Source organism: Corvus moneduloides, chromosome 7, assembly GCF_009650955.1.
Source record: "Corvus moneduloides isolate bCorMon1 chromosome 7, bCorMon1.pri, whole genome shotgun sequence".
In the NCBI taxonomy this organism is placed as follows: Eukaryota; Metazoa; Chordata; class Aves; order Passeriformes; family Corvidae; genus Corvus; species Corvus moneduloides.
The window spans coordinates 19122544-19147642 of record NC_045482.1 but is presented as its reverse complement, the minus strand read 5'-3'; the positions used below and the strand labels follow the sequence as shown (position 1 = coordinate 19147642).

At 36.5% G+C, this 25099-nt stretch overlaps 1 protein-coding gene and 1 long non-coding RNA gene across 2 annotated transcripts in view; both read right to left on the bottom strand.

The window, feature by feature from the left end:
• Window positions 1–475: 475 nt before the first annotated feature.
• On the bottom strand, window positions 476–21878 carry LOC116446268. Its single transcript, XR_004241107.1, has 3 exons — window positions 21274–21878; window positions 20647–20771; window positions 476–7142 (listed from the first exon to the last, which is right to left on the bottom strand). It is a non-coding gene; the product is annotated as an uncharacterized LOC116446268 (long non-coding RNA).
• Window positions 21879–22309: 431 nt separating this feature from the next.
• The window catches only part of METTL8 (methyltransferase like 8), a 24843-nt gene continuing 22053 nt past the window's right edge, over window positions 22310–25099 (bottom strand). The window contains 1 exon segment of the mRNA XM_032113734.1: window positions 22310–22508. The gene's annotated coding sequence lies outside the window, so the exon portion shown is untranslated.

The following is a 25099-nucleotide window of genomic DNA, read 5'->3' as shown; positions in this document are numbered from 1 at the left end:
CACAAGGTAAAATGCCATGTGACTGTGCCAGCAAGTGCATTGCTGTGATAGAACGCCGTCTCAGATTGGAACAGCTTCTGCACCTGTTTCTCACAAAGCATTTCTATTTATGAGCAAATAGAAATGTTGCAATTGTACTAACATTAATTTTAAAGTTTAGTTAAAGTTTTCTAAAACTGGTTTAGTGCAATAACACTTTTATAGGAAAACGTGATTTTGATCTCCATTAAATCAATTTTGAGGCTCACTGAATTAGAGCTGTCTCCTTGAGCCATATACTGCACTACATGCTTTATAATATTTTTAATATTGGTATTAATATTGCTGGCAACTCTGAGTTGAAAGGTAACAAAACCTTACATAAATAATATACAAGAGTATCTTCCCTACCAGCATATCAAGATGCAGAGAGGCTAAAAGGAAAACAATGTTATCACATTAAGCTTACATTTAAGAAATAGACACAAACACTATGTAAACACAAATCTATTTTTATAATCTATGTGATTGTCATAAACAGCATTTATTATACCTTTAATATCATCACCATTAGTCTGATCCAGTGATCCACCTCTGCTGTAATGATTTTTGCTCCAAATCTCCATGAAGCCCGCAAACAGCTTCCTGTCAAACCAAACACAAAAATTTAATGGAATTTGTGGGGGGTTTTTGCCATAGAAATGTTCCTTTTGACTTCAACTCTAGCTACTTTGATTGTTAGCTACATTCTAGTCAGAATCAAGGAGAGTTTTACAATCTTCTTGTTTAAGTCATTTTAATAAAAAATAATTTGGTTTTAAATGTTCCCCAATGAAGAAATAAAAGAAATCATCTTGATGGATGCTACACTCACTTTTTTTCCCCACCTGTCTGTTTTCATTTTATTATATTACTTTTCTTCCCATGTCCCTTGCAATCTACTTGTCTGCTCTTCCCTGCAATTTTTCCTACACTCAGACTATTCCTTTTACAATGCTGCTCTCAGGTAAACAGGCCCCTCTTATCTGTCAGGCTTCCTCTCCATGTTTTTTTAAGCTCATGCTTTTCCACACATCTTTCATAGTTCTGTCTCACTCTTTACACCTTATATCTTCTTTCCTGAAGTATCTGTCTTGCCTGGAGCTTATTTTGTTGCCTTTGATTTTAAGCCATGAGAGGCAGACAGTGTTTGCAGAGAGCCATGCCTGTATGTGGTTTCCAATAGCAATGGGGCGTGTCTTGATGTTTTTTTCAGGCAAGAGTCTTACCAGTTTAAGGGGTTCAGGGTTTTTTGTAATTGTTGAATAAGGCCTTCTTTGTTTGGCCACAAAACATCAACATTAAGCCTGGAAGATGATTAAATATTATATACTAAAATAACAGTATTCTAATTACAAATTCTCTGCCTCTGTTCCCTTCCAGCTCTAGGTGAGCTGGTCTGCTGCATCATTCTGCAATGCCCCCTGTGCTGGGAATAGGGGAGCTGCTTTTCTCCAACTGTTCTGACAGCCACTCAGTTCAGTGTCCTATCCCTTGTTCTGTCCAAGCATAGATCCAAAAAAAGATAACAGCCCCATAGTCAGCAGATTTGGAGCAACCTTTCTTTCAGAGTACTGAGATTTCAGACAGTTGAGGGGATAAGAGAGAAAAGGCTATTTTGCATAGTTAGCTCATCAGTTAATACTTCCTAATGAGAAAAAGGTGGAAGATATAAACACAAAACTGATCACAAAACAATAAAATTAATGATGCCAAAGAAAGCATAGAGTGACAGAAAGAGTATGGGCTACCAAAAGTGGATTTTTCTTGGCTTACGGATTGAATGGGTGGGTAGATCTTTCGGAAGAAATTAATAAGGAAATAGAGCATAGGAGATACATCAGTTACTGAAAGAAGTGTATTAAAGGCACAAGAGCAGACTACCCTGATGTAAAGTAAGCACTGAAAGAGAGCAGCGAGGCTTCATCAGGAGCTATTTGGTTAACTAAAAAACAGGAAGCAATCGTGCAAAAGAGTGAAAACGAGAACCAATGACTAAAAATGGGTTTAAAGGAATAGTAAACTCACACAAGGAACAAATGGTGAAGGCTAAGAGGATAAATGAGTTAATCTAGGAAAGGACCTAAAAGCCAATAAAAGGTTACACACACACAAACTAAGGGAGACAAAGAAAAGTTCAAATCCAGTATCTAAGTAAAGATAGCAAATAATGTGACACAGAGAAGACGTATATTCAGTGCTCTTATTTGCCTAATGTGTCTACAAAATATCTTAGTGTCAGACATGCAAAGCAATTAATTTTAAGAAATGTCTACGACACATGGACCAGAAAAGGGAAGGAATGTGTTAAGCAATATTAAGGAATGCCAGTTTCCAATCCTGCTGACTTAAACATGTAGTTCAGAAAGCAGTGGATAAAGCCAGCATCCCTGTAGCCCTGTGTCTCCTGTTTGCATTAGCCCAGAGGAAAAAGTATGACTGAAGTTTATAGCTGAAATATTCATAACATTCTTCTGTGAGTTTTCCAATGCCTGATATCAGGGTTTCATTTACACTGAATTCCTTGTTGCCATGGAAAACTCTCTATTTACCTGCTTATTTTCACAAAATCTGTAGAAATGTGGTATCTCTGAGATCACAACTACTCAGTCCCGTTCAGTTGGAGAGTGAGCAACAAGTTCAAAAGGCATGGTGTGTTCTGACTGGTCATATGTGGGATCATATAAACTGTGTGTCCACAGGAAAATGTGCTAAAAATTACCCTGGAGCACTTAAAAGATAAAATAATCTCTGTATGATGATTCTGGGATGGGAGCAGGGGAGGGTGTTGTGGAGAGGTTTTTGTTTTGGTTTGGGTTTTTTTGAAAATTCATGAAGTGCAAGGGAGGTCCTAGAAGACTAGAAATGAGGAAAATAATGCCTGTCTTAGGAAAAAAAAATTGCATTGGCCTAACTTTCATAAATAACCATGCATCTCTGAGAGCTACTGTCAGAGGTTATTAGGCAGTTAGTGTACAGGCATGAAGATAACAATATGATAGAAAACAATTATGTAGTAAGATTTTAAAATGTAATCTTAGAATCATTACTGTGTCAAACCTCTCCAATTTCCTTCTTAGAAAGGGCAGCAGGCCTATTGAACAAGAAGGAAGCAGTAAATGGGGTATCTGTACTTTAAAAAAGCCTTTAGTTATGTCCTCTCTAATTTTGCCTGCAATACAAAAAATGGTGTAGACAAATTCAAGTAATTGTTGATACACAAGTTATGAAGTATTTCTCCCAAAAAGTATTTATTTAATGGTTCCCTGACAGAGTAGGGCAGAATGGCAGCAACATCCTTCAGGGACTTCTCATCCGTCCTATGCTCTTCAATTTTTCATTGAACAGTTTGGAAAACAGGAAAGGGAGTAAACTTGTATCATTTGCAAAAAGTCTGGAAGGGGGTTGCAAACACAGGAAAGCAGATCAGAATGCAAAATATTTAGATTATGTGAGAAACAGTACAACTGCAATAAACTCATACTAGACAGAGGGAAATTGACAAAAATAAAACACAGTATATTAATATAACCTGAGGATGCTTTAACAAGGCAACAGGACTGCAAAGAAGGCTAGGAAGGTTCAAGTGGATTTCAAACTAAATATGAGTCAGCATGATGATGTTGCAGAAAGGCATTTCACATTCCAAGATGTAGTAGGAAGTGTGCAGCATGTGAGATGCAGGACCTAATTATCTTGCAATCTTCAGTGCTGCTGAGGTCTCAGCTGGAGCATTCTGTGCAATTTTGGGCAATGCACTCCAAGAACAATTTCAACAATTTGGATGAAGTTGAAATGAAATCAACAAGAATGATATTTTGAGAATATGACTCACAAGGAAAGGTTGAAGAAATGAGGCTTGGCTTTCTCAGAAAAAGAAGACTGGGAGGAAAATGCATAAAAGGTTGCATACAGAAAGTCATGGTCAACAGATCTTTGTACACACCTGAATTAAAACAAGTAATTGCTTAATTTGCATCGGAGTAGACTAGATGTAAAAAATGAAACTACAGCAAAAAAAATCCTTTCAACCTAAAGTCTAAATTAGATGGAATAAATTTATGAGGTTGTGGAATCCCCTTCATTTGTGGTTTTTAACAGCAGCCTATACAAACATCTGTCAGGGATGACCTAGTTACCCACTTCCTGCCACAACAGGGATGGACTGGACCTCCTTTTTTTTCCCCCTCGTAATGATTTCATGACTGGAGAACCTGTTTCATTTAACTTGGCTGCTACAGATTAAGCAGTACAACTGTTACAACTGGGGACCCAAGGCCTTAGTAAAGTATAGCAAACCTCCACATAAAATAAAAAATCATTCAGAAAAAAACCCCAAAAAAACAAACTAGCTTTAACATTTTTTAAACATACATGTATCAAAGAGTTATTCTTTATTAATTACATTATTTGTTAAAATACAGTTCTATTGTCCAAAACATACCTTTTACAACCATTAAGAAGTCAAACTGAGATTTTGAATTCCTTTAAAATAACCAGGCTACTAAAAGTTATTATGATGTTAATTCGTGGTATCTTTATTTAAAGTGAAGAAATATCAATGATTTTCATCAAGAAAGAGAAGTGATACATGAAATACAGAAAAACAGCTCATAGGAGAACTGTCAATGAAGCTCTGTCAGCACCTCGGGGATATGATGGTATTATAAACATAACCACACAGGAGCTTTTCTCCTGTACTTAAGATGCTGTCATCAGAAACCTGTGTTTACCCTCGGTAGCTTTAGGTATCACTGTTACTGATACTTAGATAATATCAAGCTATGCACATGCATAGAGGCACAGAGTGTCAAGGTATAGTTACAATTGATCTCGTGACACTTCCATCCTGAGAACTAATGTGATCCCTTTTAAAGAAACCAAAATATCATTTATATTGAAGTCTTCATGACTACTGTTAAACTTTTAGATTATTTCTAAGAGTCAATTTTAAAAACTACATATTTGTTTTTCCATTTTTTGTATCTACCAGGAAGGCTTCTTCCAATTTTCTAAGCATGAAAAAAATTTTGTTCCAGAATAACATTTTAAATTCTTTAAAATTACTTGCCTAAAACTCTAAAATGGTTATATTTTCAGACCAAGCTTGTCGTTTACAAAATGTACGTAGCATAAGAAGCTTTCAATTTGTTTTAAACCCACCAACCAAGAAAAGAATCCAGCTCCTACTACTGGCCTGCAGTGGGATGAAAGGAAACAAGTCAGTAAACCACAGACATCTGGTTCAAAATATGGATGTGTGGCCAAAGGCTTTAGCAGGCCTAGATTACCAAGATCCCCATCAACCTTTCCAAAATATGTGAATTGTTAGAACTACGCTAAATGTTAATTGATCCAAGATCAATGTAATTCTCTTCCATTTGGCTCTCCCATTTCTGTAGACGGTGTGTTTAATTCTTTGTGTATTTCCCAGACTCTGCTAGGTGAAAAACAACTGTGAAAGAATTCACTAAAGTAGCAAGACAAAAAGGCAAAATGCTATTGCTTCATTTTGTGTATAACATTCATAAGGCAACTGAGGAGATTAGCTTTAATTTCCAATCTTAACACACAATTGCATGCTGGATTTTTACAATGCAAAAATGTGCACATTCAGGATATTGCAGGAACACTGACACACCAATGACTTCTCCATTTTCTGGATTGGATTTTTGATTGTCCTGCATGCCAAAATGTAGGGTTTTCTCCCCCTTCCCAACCTGGTTTAAAGCACAAAGAAAAGATATGAACTACATAATGTAAGAATTAGCATAACTGTTCAGGAAATACTGAGAAGAAAGTACAATAGTTGTGCCTGTAAAATAAGTTCTTATGCATGTAGAAAATCAAATGTATACAGCTGTGCAGTTTCTACCTACAAAGTAAAAGCCTGTGCTTATAAATATATGTTTTTGTGGCTGCAATGTATGTAGAATTGCTTCTTTTTACACCAGCTTCAAGTGAAATTGAATTTTAGGCCCTCCCGTTTTTCCACCAATCTGGTATAATTCTGCATATAGAATGAATGGCATAATAAGGGAATTTGTTTGGATCTCATCTCTTTTTTTCACCAAATTGTATTCCTAGACTGTTCGCAGCAGCTGTTCATCTAATTCATCGGCAAGAACCATATTCAACAAGATTATACTGCTTTCATTTGTCCCCTTCAGAGAAGCAGAAGAAGAGCAGAAAAGTAGGAGAGGTAAGAATGCAGTAAGTGAGCCTATAGGAAAACACAAAATTCCCAGAGTCCTGCAACTCAGTTAAACCCTAGCTATAGGCAAAACACCACAAACTGCCCTTTGATGTGTTAATTGAAATTTAGCTTTCCACACAGTCCCATTTTCTTCTCAGCACAAGGGACCCTAGCTGCTCTTGAGAAAGAAAAAAATTAAATGCCTGTCATATAGTTTTTCCTTGCTTACTTCAAGAACAAAGGGTTAAGACAGGCATTGAAAAAGCATCCAAGAGATTAGATAAACAAATAAAAAAAGCTTATGTACATGTGTATGTGTGCATGATGATAAGACAATTCCTATACATATTTCCTTCTCCCCTTGCTGCAACACCGACAAAAGACAGTGTCAAGCCTGTTAGGCCTCCTCCCTTTCTCTTCTGCTACAGCTTTCAGTCGGCACAATGCTTATTAGTACCATAAGAAACAGGGATTTTGCAGTTCAAATGAATCACATGTTCTGGGCTGTAATCAATGGCTAAATTAAAAAAAGGAAAGGTCATAAGCTAAGGACTGAAACTGCAAACAAACCCAGAAAGGAACAGCAGATGTTAAACATGCCACAATATGTAGAGATGACATTAACTCTTACCTGCATCATATCAAAGAAGCTCAAAGATCAAACCAGACACATTCATCTCTTGCTTGTAATTTGCTCTATGGCAGTCCAGCAGTGTTTCACACAAGTATTAACAATCACCAAAAGTACAGATGGGAAAGAATTCTGCATGTCCTTCAGCCAATGCAGGATTTTTCATTTTGTATTTTTCTTTTCTTGGTTCAGCATCAAGCACCGGAGATTTTTAGTGGTGGATCTGCAGCCCAGTAGCTCTCAGTACACTGGAGTATTCTTCATTATGGTCTGGCAATGTTAGCTTTGCTGATTTTTCTAGAAGGCACAAGATTTTTTTTTGCTACACTCTCTCATCAGCCTTCTAATTCTCCAATAAGTACTAAAAGGGTTTATAATTCTTGCCAATTTTAGTAGGAAGCAGTTACTGTCCACTAATAATAAATATTTATATTTGCAAAGTTGTTTTTTCTGTTATGTTACATCTTGACCCATAGCTGTTCATTTCACAAACAATCCCAATTTGTTGCATATTTGTAAAAGTCAGTATCAGTATGCAGATACTGTAGCATATTTTGAGGATGTCCTGTTGCTGTCTGGATTCTGTGCAATTTATATCCTCCATTATGATCTTACTTTGAGATATCTTATATTTCCCAGCTATGTTATATTTCAATCCCCCTTTTTTAGATTGTCTCCTATTTGTTGGCCCTGTGCTGGTAATGCTAACTGAATGCTTTCAGCCTGGTCTGACAGATGTATGCCAGGATGAATCTACTGTCATAGTTCATACATTAGAGAAAAAAAAAACAAAACTGCATTGTCTGCAGCATTGATTAAGGGACAGCTTGAATTCCTAAGGCATTTCAGAGCACACTGCTAAAGATATTACCTGTCAAAATAGGAAAATTTAATCTATTGCACACAGAATAAAAAGCCAAGTTCTGGACATATTCAGCACACAGCCTGAAACATACTAGCATGAAATGAGGCAATGGAGTGGTGTCACTGTGCCAAGCTGAGTATCTCAGGATGTTGACATCTAATACCACAATGCAGAACTTTGCCCAGTCTTGAGTAAAACTTTCAGTACTTTCAGACAGTAAAAGGACTCTATCCCCGCATGCTACTGCTCTGTTTCCTTCTGGTTTGATATAAATAATTCTTTTTCACTTTATTTTTTGGAAATTATTCAATGAAATCCTTTTCTTGCCTTCTCAAGCTCACTCTGTCATATACACACATTTCTTCAAGCATTTCCTATTTGCAATCAAGAGACTTGAAGTTTCTCAGGGAGGATCATTGCAAAGAAATTCCAGGGCCATCTTTAGTATGAGTCTTGGTTTGTCTTTTATAGAGACAGAAAAATTCCCTAACACAGACTACAGCCACTGCTGAGTTTAAAGCTACAAGGCACCACTTGGTCTGAGAGTCAGCCAATTTTAAGTGTGCAAACAAATACAGGCAGGGATAAACTGAATGATATCTCAGAGCCTCCTTAATTTGGAAGAGGCTATTACACAATGCACTGAAACACCCATAATGGCTCTATTCCTGCATATATGTATAAGCTCAGCAGAAGGTGATCTCCATTGCTCTGGCAGGAGGCACTCAGACACTATTCAGAGAAAGAGCAAGTGTTTCCATGTCATTAATCAAGCTGGTAACTAACATTAATACACTGATTGACAGGATGCTCACAGCAGCTATTATTGGCTATGGAAGTCATTCAGTGTTACCTTCTTCCCATCATGTTGCATTGATGATGTGCTGGCAGAGGCTGTATTTTATACATTAGCTTTCCTAGGAAAGCCCAGCTGCACCATAGGAGTAAAACTGTGATCATCCCGAAGTCAGGAGCAAATCTCTCATTAGAATCATAGGCCTTTAACAAGTTCCAACTTTTAACCTAGCATTAGAAAAAGGGCTAGAATTTCACAGTAGCAGTTATTGTATGGAGAGATATACTAATCCTTTATTTCTTATCTTTCTCTCTCAGGAAAACTTATTTTCACTTTTGAAAAAATCTTTTATAAGACTCAATACTGACACATAAATAAGGATGTCTATCAGACTTGACCACTAAAAGACAATGCATCTCATCATCTGCTTTCCAAAGATAGATTCACCATTCACATTCATCTGTCATAGAAACAACAGTGAAAGCAATGCCTGTCTCAGATGAAGGGATTCAGTCAACGTTTAAGGGTCCTAGGGAGGCAAAGAAAACAGTTTGTTATCAGATTACTTGTCATGCATGTGCTTAATAAAGCTTACAGACCTCAGGAAGAGCCAAAATACTTCTTTCATTGCCAAGAAAACTTTACCTTAAGCCACTAAAATCAGTCATAAGACTCATACAGACAACTTTGTACACAATTTGCATTTTTTTTCCATGGAAAGTCCCACCCAATTTTCCTATCAGACAATTCCACTTCAGGTAGTAAGGGCAAGTGCCTAATAACATACAGGGCTCTTTTAGCTGCTTGCACGCTAACAACCAGTATAATTGTGCCTAGCTTTTCATTTCCAATGGAGACTACCTGCTTGCCATCATAATGGTCCTTCATTAGAGGACCTATTCCATCATGATTTATATGATATCTACGCAAGTTCCCAACAGGAGTTGTACTTTGAATAATAAAGGTAACTTCTTTGTTCCATACAGATTTTGTGCCAGTTCTATCTCCTTTTCACTTATTCTAGTCACTATTTTGATCTTCTTTTTGATGACAGTACCACAGTACACTCATAAATTCATATGCCAAGTTATTAAAAAGTTTTAAAAAATCCAAAGAAGTTATGAAGTACGCTGTAAAACTTGTTCCAAATTGAGGTTTTAGATCCTTATGGATAAAGGATAATAGATGGTCAATTGCACATACTTATTTATTTTACAACAGCATTTAGAGGCAAACAAAATAGCAGCAAGACATTTCTGCACATTAGTTTCTTTTTCCCATTCTATTTTTTGTGTATTTCTATAGTTTCCTGATCACACCTCAGGCATGCATAAAGCAACACAATTGCTATCTATGTAGTTCTATGATTCTGATTCTATGTGGACATGGGAAGAAGCAAGTCAACTTGCTTTGTTTTGGAACTTTTATTTTGCTTTACACACACATGCACACAAATATGGATACTTATGTTCCTTATTGGTAGTTTCTGAGACAGAGGTAAATTGTTTCCAAAGAAAACTGTCATGGTCAAGCTTTGCTCTTACTGAGGAAGGATCCATTGTTCTAGATGACCTATGTTTTATTTCTGAGCTTTAGTAGATCTCTTAAGTACGCCAAATCTCATTCCTGGAGTGCCTAGAGAAAATAGAGCAGAATTCTGATACCAATTTATTATTCTTTGAACAGGTAGAGCAAAGAACAGAAGACAGATGGGCTGTATCCTCCATCTCTGAGAATACACAGCACTCTTCTGTCTTAGCTGCAAGTCTTAGGTGCCAAACTTACTGCTGTGCATGCTACCATATCACTCTCACTCTAACCCAACCATGAGCAAGCAATGAGTTAACAATGAGTGAGATGAGATGATTATTCACCAGGATGGGATAATTTCTCATACAGCTTCATAACCAATTACAGCTTAGCAGCTGCACTGAACTCAAGGATTGCAGCCATGCCATGCCTTTTTTTGCTGATGGGACACATACAAAATATCCAGGTTGTCTGAGAAGCCTTTGTTTATATACAGCTTTAGTCAACCTTTATTATGGTGGTTATCTTATCCATGGATCTTGTTATTTGGTCCTGATGTTTAGCAATGGCAAACTGTTTACTGGATACTTTCTTGCCGTGGGATTCAACAATATGAAAGCAAAGATTACATAGGGATTTTTTTGAAAAAAGTTATGATTCCTCTTTTATAGAAGCTTTCACTTTTCAGTACTCTCATTCCAAACTCTAGCCCTTCTACCTTCATGTGGTAAAGGGTAAGAGTAACCTTTTTGACAAGGAATGGTGCAGAGAAGTGAAAGAAAAAAATCCATCTGGGGACCAGGGCACCAATAACTGAGGCTAGCACACATTCAGAATAACTCAGGACATCCCAGACTCCAGGTGAAAGAGCAATTGCACTGTTACTGCTAAGTTCCCCTAAACAGAGTGTGAGTGCAATGCCACAAAGATACTAGCTTTTTCTTGCTTTTTAGGGTCAGAACCAAACTATCACCCTGCGTTAATACAAAGAAGTACTTATTGCTAGGAATAAACTCAAAAATGCTATTTACAATCTGATGTGTCTAATGCTGGGTATCTTAGATAGACTATGAAATACCTAATCCCCATTACCAATTTGGGTATTTTTCCACAAAGCACTTCCTGAGTGCAATTCTCTAATTAGATTCCTGTCTGATTTCAAGATGATTTTGCTTTTGCATAAAAATCACAAACAAATTCCAAAATATTACAAGTCTCAGGCACCTTGTTAAATATACTACCTTGTCCATAAAGACTGTACAAGATACCTGAGAGATCTACACACAAATGCTGAAACAGAAGGAGACTGAAATAAGTGTATTACTAAGAAGTTCCACATACAAGGCAAGATTTCTCTTATACTTCTAATACAGTTTTTTGTGTAACCCCCAAGGCAAAGCTTCTTATAACCACTGTCTGCAGAAAAAATTTACTGTCAACATATACTGCATACTAAAGGAACAAAATTACCTCGGTCCACATTCACACCAACCCCACAGCTCCTTAAGATAATAATTTTCAAAATATTTTTCTTCAGTAAAATAAGCATTGTTTCAAGTTTCTTTATGGCAGACCAGTAGAATCAAAATGAAGGCAGACTTGCTCACCACTCAAAGCACTTGCCTTCTTTTTAATTCCTCACAGGAATGAAAAGTATATTCAGCTTTTCCTCCTTCAGCACCACACTCTGCCCTTGTAGATTACTGAAACATGAATTTGTGAAGGCTGTTTCAAGTAGAAGGATGTTCCTATGTATAGGAATAATGTTAATTCCTGTCACTGAACATCCAAGTGAGATTGTTGTTAAAGCTGCTTCTAAAGGACCAAGAGAATTTGTGCCACTCAGTTCAATGGCTTTCTTCACCTCTATTAGACTAAACATAAATGTAATATAGCCAAGCCAGATTCCAAAGGTTAGTCTTTCATTTAGGCAAAATACTGGAGATGCAAAACCTGTGTAGCATTTACAGGAATCTAGCACGGATTCAATAAACCAATTGAACACGAAAGGAACATCCTTTCTAAATGCAAATTATTCAGGTGCAATTTGAGTTCCTTAAAGGTTACTCTTCAGTTCTCTCTCCCTGTCTAATAAATGAGAATGCAGAATACCTTAGTTTCCTTTTAAAAAATTTTTCATATTAAGTCATTCTGCTGCTTCTGTTATGGGCCTTTTCTGTATGGGACTGCTTCTGTTTTGTGACTGCTGAACACCAGTATCAGTATTTTTTTAAAGCACTTCTTAGAAAAACTTAAAAACTAATTTAAAAAACAGGTCTGACAACACAGCAATGTACAGATATACTCAAATTGCAGCATTTTTTCTTTCCTTTTCATTTTGGGAAAAGATTCTACATTTTTCTATCTGGAAGTATAAAATCAAAAATATCAAGAATATCCCAGAACAACTCTTGATATTACACTCATCAAAGTGTCAACAGATCCCTGAATAGGTATGCAAAGTAGTTCTAGATCTGACTATGAAATTTCTTTACGATGAGAGCTTGTCTGAAGTGAACTCTGTGGTGGAACTTTTACTTGTTTCCTGAGGGTCAGAACAATATTTGTTGTATCAAATTTGAGGCAGAGTCACCCTAGGAATCACATGAAAGAAAACATGTCATATTATACCGTAAGTGTCATACTAGAAGTGTTCTCACAAGAGGGACAATATTTGTGTATAATGATAGTCACGGGCCAATAAGCTGCTGTGGGCCCTTTGTGGCAAGGCACATTCATTTGAGAAATTCACAAGTGTATTTTCTACACCCAACTTGCTTTTTTTTATTTTTTTAATTTAATTTCACCACAAGTCATATGGCAGCATTGTCAGAATTAACAGGGATGAGTGAAACTGGAGAAAGAAGCACGAGCAGTTTTGTAAATACAGTAAATATTTTGCATTTTCCATGCAAAATGGAAATTTTTTCACATAAGATTCAAATGAGACATAATATCTGGTCACACAATGTTAAGAGTTTCAGCTGGAATTGTGGCTATATTTTAGACAATCAATAATTCATTCCATATCTCTGTCTCATCTCACCTGTATTCTGTATTTTTTCAATTGTATCAACGCCTCATCTGTTATATATTAATGGTAGCACGCAAAAAATCACTAGTATTTCAAATGTTGTAGGTAGAAAATAGACAAGTAACAGCAAAAAGTGAAATTATGAAAAAGAGATGTATCATGGTTTTCAGTCTGTGGAAAGACAGCACCCAAAATAATTATAATAAAAACCAGTAATTAAGTCCCAAATTAATACCTTCAGCATATCATGCATAATTGAAAGAAGGATTCAATGTTCCCCAAAGAACATGTTAGGAAGTAGGTTGGATAATAAACATTTCCTGATTTTTCTACTATTGGAAAAATCAATTTGGACTTTTGTGGTTTCTTTATATCTACCACAGGCAGCAGAAATACACTTGTAGGTCACATCTTAGGCATTTATCTTCTGGAGTCCAGAGACCTTGACTCTACCTACATGCTGCTGAGAAACTCCATGAGAGCAACAGACAAGATGTTTATGGCTAGGGCCAGACCTTGTAGCACAAGTGTTAGAAGAGTCCTCTGCCCTAGTTCAATCAAAAAAAGATTCTTCTCATCATGCTGCTATAATATTGTCAAGAAACTGCCTTTTTTTGTAAAATCATCTGTCTTAGTCTTATACCAGCTGGAAGGAAACTGATAAAATTCAACTATTTTCAAATTTTAATGAGCTCCTAATTTGTTGTGGCTTTAAAACTCACACATGGCCGACTCATTTTTAAAACCTCAAACTTTGCATGTTTCAAGTTCTCACAGAAAATGAGGGCACAGCCTCATTTTGAAGCTCACATCTTACAGTAAGGTAACGGTTGTTTTTTTGACGGATGAATCAGCTGCACATGAATTGCCACTGTACAAAAGCACTGCATGTTGGATGCGATGGCCAGAGCTTTGTCACTTAACACAGCTACAGGTTTTTTACATCCTGTTAAAGAGTTCCATTCCCAGCTATTTCACCTACAAAAAATGGCTCTTGAAACATACTGTGCATACTCAGGATGAAAGTTTGACACAAGGTTTAAAGAAAAAAAGTATTTTTCCTCAAAACAGTCTTTCCTCTGCTGCCATCCACTTATTAGATATTCTTGCCTTAATTCAGAGTTACAAGGAGTTTTACCTACTTGACTGTAAGCAATCTAAATAATGAAGCATGTGCTTTACTCAAAGCAGAGCCAGGCACTGGAGTGCCCCTGGGCCATACCTGGCCTGCCAGAACAATACCCATGGGACCTCACAGCTTGTTCAAGAACTCGCTTTCCTGGAAGACCTTGGTAGCTGGATGGGGAGATGGCACCTGTGCTGCACATGCTCTGCAGAGAGCAGAGATTTGTGCAGAGAGAGCCAGGGGTGAGTCAGTGGCTGAGGTCTGCCCTGCCAGAGGCGCGACGCCGCTGCTGGCAGTGTACGTGCTTAGCCAAACTGACATTATTGCTGACCAGGCAAGATTTCTCCCTCCCTGCCCCACATTTTCAGGTGGCAAAGCATTCAGCAAGTACCTCTTCAGCTAGGATCTATGCAGGAGGCACAAATTGCTGTCAAAATAAAACACTGAACCACCAGTGTAAAACCTTGCTTTAACAAGAATGAGGTCCTACTATATAATACTGAATTATACAAATTCGTCTTAAGTGAAAGTGAAAATGCCTGTTCTGATTCTGTTACAGCACTTTGAATATCAAAGGTCCTACTTTAGCAAAGTTTCCATACAAATAAAAAAACCAAGTGTGCAGAACTTCATCAGAAATAAAAAACTCCATACCAACCTATGTACTAATGTTAGTATAGTACAGCAACTGCAAAGGTGATGCTAGTATAAATCTCTGATAATGTAATTCATCGAACTGACAATTTTCAGGCAGACCCCCACAAACTCACACTCCTTATTCCCTGAACACAATAGCTAAAACCCAATCAAAGAGGCAAAATTCACCCCTTCTAAGGCTTAACCTAAGCTTCCTTCCTTAATTTAGGTTGCTGTTATGTTCCCTCCCCCGAAGTCTACTTGTTCCACCTCCTCTGCATATAGCAAAGATACACAAGCTTTTATGAGAGGGTTCTGATGATTATCAAAGACTGAAACTCGTTGTTCTTCTATATTTCTTTTAATAATTTTTAAATTTTAATTAATTTTTTGTCATGGAAACCACAGTTTTTCAGGAGTATGTGTAATACAAGCACAGCTTTGGTTCTGATACAAGCCTATTAAGAATGAAATCATTCATGTCACCAAAGCTGCACACGAGTGTCCACTGTTCCCAGATTAGGGCTTTAAATGTTCACCTCTATATTTAGAAACCAAAAACCAAATAGCCAGCTTTCCTGATGAGTCAGCATCCATACTGACTGCAGAAGAATGTGGATCCCCAGCAGGCCCCTTGCATAAAAGTGCCTAAAAAGTCCAAACATGAAAGTTATGGCTTGTATACTTTTGCAGATTAAGAATAGAAAGACCCTTATTAGCTTTTCTTTAACTTCTTATTCCATACTACCATTTGTTTTAGGAAAAACTTCTAAGCAAACAATCTTTCTCTCTTACCTTACGTTAAATGCCTATTTAAAGAATTCCTTTTTTCTCATGCCTGGACCTTTCTTTAATTGGATGCCAGCCAATTTCCATTTCTCTACCTCCCAGCCTGCTGATGTTCTCTAGGCTCTCATTTTGTTTTTATACATACACATATACAAATGTACATGTATGTATATATATAATCTAAGCCCATTAGGCTTATCTTTGGCAATAACTGTTTTGTTGTGGTTTTGTTTTGTTTTTAAAAGAAGAAGTACTGAAACTCTCTCGAGAGATAGAAAAGGTTGCTCTAGGCTACCTAGGGGAAAGTTTGCACGTTCATTGCTGATCTCACCACACAAGCTGGGCATGAAGTTGTCATTGTTCATGTAGTTACACATGATTACACATACATGTTTATGTCAAACTTCTTATTTATTCACTTTATGAATACAACCAGTAATACTTAGATAACATATACTTAAAATATGTAAGTAATACTTACTTACACTCCACTTGAGAATCCCTAAAAGCTTTATTAAGATAAATCAGAAAGTAGTGTAGCTGGAAACAAGAATATAAAAATTACATGAATTATCAGAAGCATACATACAGCATACCTCTACTAAAAAAAAATTGCTGGTAACACACCAGATAAGACTGCCTTATTCTTGATCTCACATAAGAAAGGAAAATCCACTGGAAAAAACACTTAGCTAATATTTGCCTGCATTACCTTCAACTATCTGTGACTTCCAAAGAGTGTATGTTTGCTTTCTTTTTTAATCTGATTGACTAATTTAGAAAAAGGAGAATGAACAATTGGAAAAAAATAGAAGCCCAAAGCATATATAAGTTTAGATTATATTTTGTACTGGCATTTACTTTACTGGTATTTCCTTAGAATCACATTATGCAAAGTCTTTTGGTAATGAAATAACACAATGTCTATGAAATGTAAAAACATAGGAAAACATAAATATGCATTTTCACTTTCTGACAATGCATTAAAAAAAAACATTTTTTCCCTTATTGGTTTTTTTTCCTATCTTCACAAACTTTGTTATTTTGGACTTCAAAGGTCTTTTAAGTTTAAGAATAGGCATACTTTCTTACAGGAACTTTCTCAAGTATGTGAGAGAAAAACAACAAACGTGTCTTAAGGATTTTATTATAAATCACTTATCTTAATCAATCATGCTTATCTGATTGGTTATTAAGTTTCATAAAACTTATTACCGACTACAGAATGTTGTAGGACAAAATATTCTGAATATCCTACACAAAAACATAAACACGTATGTGAGCAAACCAAATTTCAGCCCTTAAACAAAGTAAGAGTAGTGAACAAAGTATTTTTGTACTTCGGTGTTTGCAATTTTATCTTTACAACTAGTATTAGGCCCTGTCATGGATTAACCCCAGCCAGCAACTAAGAACCACCAAGCCGCTCGCTCACTTCCCTCTGGTGGGGTGGGGGAGAGAATCGGGAGGGTAAGAGAACTCATGGGTTGAAATAAAGACAGTGCAATAGGTAAAGCAAAAGCTGTGCACACAGGCAAAGCTAAAAAATTAATTCATTCACCACCTCCCATGGCCCAGCAGGTGTTCAGCCATCTCCAGGACAGCCAGGGCTCCACCACACGTAACAGTGACTTGGGAAGACAAACACCATATCTCCAAATGTCCTCTCCTTCCTCCTTTTTTCCCCAGATTTATATGCTGAGCATGACACTGTATGGTCTGTAACATCCCTTTGGTCAGTTGGTGTCAGCTGTCCTGTGTCCCCTCCCAAATCCTTGTGCAACCCCACCCCAGCCTTCTCACTGGCAAAGCAGTACAAGAAGCAGAAAATGCCTTGACACTGTGCAAGCACAGCTCAGCAATAACAAAAACATCTCTATATTACCAATCTGTTTTTAGCACAAATCTAAAACAGCACCATACCAACCACTGTGAAGAAAATTAACTCTACCCCAACCAAAACCAAAACAGGCACCAATTAACTTGGATTCCAGTTGTGAGCAGCTAGTCAGTATCTTGAAGAAGCTCTATAGACTTTAAGAGTCTTCTGGATTTAAACTGACATAAATGATGTCAGAAAATTTGGATCAAAGATTCAAAGATTAGTTTTTTCTTTCAGATTTAACCCTGAGGCCTTTTACTAACATTGTTTCAAAGTACAATAAATATTTACTGTTTCTGATACTCTGCCTCAAGCCAACTGATGCAAGAAAAAGAGAGTGATTTAGTATCTTGTATATCTTACAAGCTTAAATATCTTGTGATATAATAATACTTGCATGTTTTGTAGACTGTGTACCGTGCAGCCTCCTTTTCCATCTGCTTTCTTTTGCTATTAAAATAATGTAAAAGAAACAGAAACTAAACCAAAGGTTCTTGCTGATTATATTGATTCCTCATAAACTTCAGTAAAACAAAATGCAGACTTACTACCAGGAGGATTTTGTTCTTCTTTCTTTGTATAAGCTAGCTCAGACTGTTTCTGATTTTAAAAGCAGATCTTATTTCAGAGTTTGGTAACTATCACTGAGGATTTATTCAATTCACTCTTTATAATATTCACTCTTGAATAAAAAGACAGAATGTTTATCTAAAATAAGATAATGACTATGTTTGTCATAATTTGTATGTCAAGAAAGTAATGGTCAGTGACTGTCATGGCTTTTTCATATCATCTTTTCTTAATACAAACATCTCTGGTTGTTAGATCACAAAAATTCAAAAGGATTAAATGAATGATTTTGAACAGCATTGTCTGTCATCCTGGGGTTTAGCTCAGCCCATGTGTAAACAGGCTTAGCATTGTCATTGAGAATTGCACCCGTTTATGCCAGGGATTAACATGCCAGAGTCTCTCTGCGAAATCACAGCTCCATGCTAAAGATGCAGCTTCTCGCTACTGTTATTCTCCTCTCATTTTAAGTAAATGCATGTTTAACTACAGGCTGCACTGGTAGTTTGCAGGGATGGAGATTAAACCTGAAGTGAGCACAGAAGATTCAGCTCTGCTCCACTTCAGAGTAAGAACTGTTTCTCTGAGAGATTATCGCCCACATGCAAGTGCTAGAGTGCAAATCTCTTCCCTGAAATGCCTCGCATTGCCTTTTCACTTCACCCACTACTCTTTCTCATGCTCTCCCTGTTGAGTGTAATCAATGTCACTGGAAGCTAAGCTGCCCGATTCCTCAGAACGACACCTGACTACTGTGCTTAGTAGAGAACGTAGCAAACAGAGACATTTAAAATGGCAAAGCTTTTCCTAATGTAAAATACAAGTCTAGCGGTAGCTTTGGGTTCTCTAAGCCCATCTGCTAAATCCTACGCTGCACAACAACCCTTTTATTCAAGTTCAAAGATGCACTCCCCCATTAAAGAGCACTTGTTACCTCAGAAGGAAATGGAAGCTATAGTGTGCCCACTAAAGAAAGAAAAAATTAGTGTTGGCTTTGCAATGAAACCCTCCAAAAGAGGCAGTCTCACCCAAGCATAATTAATCAATTGTAACTCTTATAGCAAACCAATTGCTTTCATTCTTTGGCTTTTAGCTTGTACACGTGCCAGTTTACAGTTGTAAGTGACAGGGAAGTGTCTTACGGTTGTCTCTCTCCCGCTCTCTCAGGAACTGTACTGCATTTGTCATGCTATATAAAATACAAAGTGCTGTGTGATTGCTACAGGACTACATGTTGTCATGCCAATTAGTATGTTCTCTATTTTTCTACCTTTTCCCCCACTATCTTTTCTTAATTTGGTAACTGTGTCTACTAGACCCATTTTGTATTCAGGCATATTCTTCAGCTCTACTGTTGAGCTGAATGTTGAGCAATGTTAGGATCTTACAAAAGGTAATGAGAAAGGTTTTAGGACTGTTGTTTCTTTGTTTTTTTTAAATTGGAAGCATTAAAAAATCTTGAACAGTAAATATGCAAAATTCCCCTTTCACACATATAAAAATGAAAATGGAAAAATCTAACACAATCAGTTTTTGGTAACTCACCAACATTTTAGCCTTGTGAACATTGTGATTCCTTGTTTTTATAGGTCATGGTCATAAATATATACAATGAAGGTTTGTTGCCTGCCAACTTGACTAATTTACCTTGCTTTTTGTATCATGTAAAGATATAAATTAGACCCTCTAAATACTAAAACATAATATTATATGCCATTCTCACATTGTCTATCATTCAATTCCCTGAGCTGTCTTCATATGAAAATTCCTAGAGACATGAAAAAACGTCACTATTTTTACTGCATCTTTTTCTTCTAGCTGAACAGGACACACTACAGAGAACACTAGACTGGATTTATGCAGTAGCTGTAGAGCATTCTATTTTTACATCATGCTTAAAAATTTTAACATTTTGGTTGTTTTTATAATTGTTGTATAGCAGCATACATCAAGTCTGTTTTTTAAATGAACTTAAAATTTAGTTTAGTATCAAAACACAGGAATGCCTAGATTATTCTTAATCTAATTATTTATTAAATTCTATATGTCATCTGTGGCTTTTAGCCTTATTAAGCTAATTCACTTGCTTTCTTAATCTTTCAAGCTCCCTTCAAAATTGTAGCAACCTGATCAATAAAATGCCCTTTGAAAATGAGACTATCTTGTTGCTAACTCCTTTTTCACAGCAACAATTGATAAGGTATCTTTGGCTAACATTAAGTATACAAAGCTTCAGAACATGGGTTTTAGCTTTAATATTCTTGACATACATTATACCTCAAATAAGCTAAGTTTTCAGCTTCTTGGATAAGAGCTCCTTTGCAACCATAAGTGTTTTAAAATAACAAAACATATTCCTTCTCTAAATTGCTGTAATCCCAGATGAAGCCTATTATGCTATTTTTCTTTAAGCTTTATTTCTAGTTTATATAAATTCATTTAAGTTCTGTTGAACAGATGCAAGCATAACAGAAACTGATATTCGGAGGCTCTTCGTGGTGATAATCTGCATATATCGTCCAGATTTAAATGGGACATCATCAGAACACATGAAGTAAATTTAATTGTTCTACCTTGATTGAACACAATCAGGATACAGACACTTCTGTTATTCTCTGGTATTTGCTTCCCAGGAGGTTAGGAATGTAGCTTCTGTCACTATAGGGTTCTACTTGAAAGAAGGTAAAAACATTGTTCCCTAAGGAGAAAGCAAAAGCAGGTATATCATACACTTGCCTGCACTGTTGAAAACATGTGCATAGCACACACAAACTACAACAAATTAAACATTCCATCTTTTTAATATATTGAAATACATTGTGCACATATGGATGAAAGAAATACTGTAATATTCTGCTAAGACGTGAAAATACATTACCACTTGGGAGAATGAAAACTTCGATGATAGGTCTTTCTGCCTCCAATCCTTATACCGACGCCTTTGTTTACCCAGATTTCACCCTATTTTTGTGATGAACAGTCCCCTTTCTCTTCTCGCCTCCACTACTTCATCTCATTCATTTCTAGGCCCAAGGTCCTCACCCTGCCACACTGTATCCTGTGACAAATCTTCCCTATAAACCATGCCCACAGTGTTCTGTTCCTCAGTTGCCTGTTCTGCATCTCATTTTTCTTGGTCAGTTTATCCAAGCTTCCTTCTTACTCTAGTTTCCAGAGGAAACAGTCACTCCCTCTCTCACCTGCCTTTGAGATGCATCTTCATTTTTCTCCTCTCCTGCATGGATGGCTCTTCCTTTCAAATCAGGCAAGTTCTCCTTTTAGTTGTTCAGTACTAGCAAAGGGTGAAGGATGGTCTCTCAATGGAGAAGTTTCCTTCTCAGCTCAAAGCCCAGTCCAGGCCTCCTGTATGCCAGGAGACACAGCTAAAACAAGGAACCTGCTAAGATGCCCATGGCAACTCGTAGTTCTTACTGACTACATAAAAAGCGTAACTGCATAGAGGAGACTTACGCTTGTCCAGATTCTGGATGATTCTTAAGAGAAGGGGAACTGGTATATAACTGATGTAAAAAAATCTTCATGTCCAATCACTGTTCCAAATGTGGAGAGAAGTTTACATATACTGAAAGGCAAAGTGACCTGTATTATTAACAATAGCAGTGTTTAATATTTTTGCAATATGTATACATGTTTTATTTTCAAGGTTGTTCAACCACCCATTATGAAGATGCTCTATGGAGAAGAAATGGTTTATAAATGATGTCATATATCATAGACATCATACCCATATTCAAGGACAGGCTGGATGGTGCTTTGAGCAACCTGGTCTAGTGGAAGGTGTCCCTGCCTGCAGCAGATGGCTTGAAACTAGATGATCTTTAAGGTTCCTTCCAACCCAAACCATTCTATGATTCTCTGACACTTGACTTAAAATGATTTAAAATTAAAGCCAATACCATTGTAATTTAGCATCTATACAACTCACTGCATTCACACAAAAAGAAAAAGCAATCTGTACAGAAGGAAATAAAACTCTTTTTTCGATCCTAACAATAACTCAGCCAGCAAACTTTACTGCAAATATATGTGTATATAGCTCCTGGGGAAACTGCTTAGTTGTCCACTACACACAGGAAAAAGAGGAAGCAAACCATAGGTCAACAGATCAAAGAGCACACTGGAACAGTGAATAAAGTTTACACCACAAATGAAAACGAAGTAGCAAAATTTATGTTAAGTGATTTCCACCAGTGTTTAATACAAATTCTGGGGTTGTTTGTTATAAATTTTTATTCATTATTAACCAGCAGAATCAGGAGATTAGCTGCACAGTTTCCAAGACAATAAACTTTTCCCTAGTGTTGTGAGAGTTCCTACTCAGTATGATGACACTCCTCATCAGGCCTGCATTTTGACTGTCCTCTTCACATTTGGTGGATTTGTGAATACCACACAAGCACCTGCCTTGGTTCTGCTGGGAAAAAGACAACATTTTTTTAATATGAGCCAATTGTTATTGACTAGATACCTCAAAATTAGTGTTGGAAAAAAGCTTGGTCACTTTCTTTACTTTTTAACTGTCTCACGTTTGCTTAAAAACTAAGGAAGGTCTAAACCAGTAAGTACCATGGTCAAGTGTCCCTGTACATAAACGTCATGCAATACCAGTGGAGCTGGGCAAAAAATACACAGTACTCATAAAGCAAGCCAAAGCCAATGAAGCCAAAGCTCAATTCTAACAAGACTACCTTTCTCTAATTGCCATTAGGAAGGCACGCTGAAACAATCAAAAAGACTCCACAAAAACTTAAAGAAAATTTGCAATTACAAATTAAAATGTTTTGTATTTGTAGAATGTGTATAAATTAATTTTACGTACACATCTGATTAAAGAATTAACTTCATATGTCAAAAGTGAAACTTAAATGCCTTTTTCTATATTAATAAACTAATTTTTATTTCATCCAGAAATTAATTAACAATAAGCAGTTTTAAACTGCCTTTCCTATATACGTCTCCATCTCTTTTTCTTCTTTTATTTCAGTAGTCCTACTTGCCTAATGCAGATAATTTGGAAGCATTTTAAAAATACGTCTTTGATTAAGCTTTTTGAAAACTGAAATGTCATGAAGTCAAAATACAGAAAGTGCTACTCAGACTCAAAAGTTCTTAATGGGAATGATGCCTTTTTCCATATCCCCCTTCTTTGAATCTTACAACTGTTCAGACAGTGGATATTCTACACTTAAAATAGTAACTGATCTTATTACCTCTAAGTCAGGCACCATTATTCTAAAAGAGGCAGTCAATACTTATGCTGCAAATTGTGGAAGAGAAACAGCCGATTTTGCTTAAGGCCATTCAAAATTCAGGGTTTGTTTTTTTGTGATGTCACACTTTTGTTAAACTAACAACATAGCACATTCATATCCTGCCAGAATCAATAGATCTTTGTGAGTGCCAAAGCAAACATTACATTAGCCTCTACATATGGAAAATTTTATGTCACACACATGAATAACACTGCACGACGCTCAAGAACTTATCATCATCACTCCCCTGGAAAATTCTACAAGTGAAAATGATTTGTGCTAGCTAAGAGCTATGTATATTCAAAAGCCACAATTAATAAAACAGAGTAGCAACATATTTAAAATATAAGGAGATATTTATTTATATTTTTAATGAGGATGTTACAATCTCTTACAGTTTTAAGAAACACAGCTGTGTTTTAAACTTTGATTTATACCACAAGAGTTTTATTGCAGTTTACAATAATGCCATTGTTAACCAAAGGTTCCTAAGCCTCTTAATTCATTAACAGTATCTTCCTGTAATGGGAGTTTCGAATATATCAAAAATGCAGGTTCAGACCCCTTATTACACCTCATTCTTGAAACACATCTGGGTTAAAGGGAATGAAGCTACTTGGCATCCCAATTTAGATCGCTCATTCATGGGTTTTCTTCCTAGAAGACCATCAGTCTTCCTTAGCTTGGCAACTAACAGATTGCAAAAAAAACCCAACAGGCTGGGCTGTCAGCTGGGACACATTTACCCTTCAGACCAAAACAAAAGCAAGAAAAGAGACTTTGAGTGTCACTGTATTAATGACACTCAAAACTACATGCTATAGATTACATGCATCCCCTACCGTTGTTGAAATAAGAGATTTATTTTATTCATTCACCTGTTTCTTGATCTCTCCTCCTTGTAGCTAAGTGATTTAAAATTATATTTAAATAGCAAAGTGGTATCTTTAAATCCCAGCTCAACAGCCTCAGGATCATGTTCTACATTTGAAAACAATGTTTGCATTTCAGTTTCCTTCTTAAAAGAACTTGAAGTACTAGTGTACTCCTGTCCTTTACTGTATCCCCACCCAGCCAATAAAAAACATTGCATTTTCTTTCTAATATCCAATCCCTAAGAAAGCAACTTATTTCTGTAAATAACAAAAATATCTCAGCTGCCAGGTAGATTACCATTCTAGTGTGATTATATTACCCTATAACAATACTAATAAAATGTACTCTGGACTACTGTTTTTGCTCCTCCCTCTAGCATATCTAACATACCATAAAAATAATGTTTGTATTTATCCAGACAAGTATTAACTATTTGGTTTCGGCACTGTTTTGGCATTTTAGTAATTCTTTTCTACAAGAAACATGTTCAGCTTATAACCTAGAGCACTTTAAATATAATGTATTGTACGTGAATTTGGCATGTTCCTTATGAGCATGTAGATGAAATGGGGAGACTTCAGCATAGTAAGTCAGTCACAGTGGAGGACACCAATCACTGAGTAATCTGATATGTATATATAGCACATGCAGCTAGTGTGAAACATTAGCTTACATGCAAATCAGAAAAAGATTTTTGTCTTCATTATTTACACATCAAGAAATTTCCCTCCAAAGAGGAAATACAGTTGCAAGACCCACAGTGGTTGAAAAGGACATGACTCAGAAATTAACACAGTGTAGTAATAGTGAGAACAGATATTCTAAATCTCTGAAACAACTATGCTCCAGACTAAAACTTTTTACATACTGTGAATTT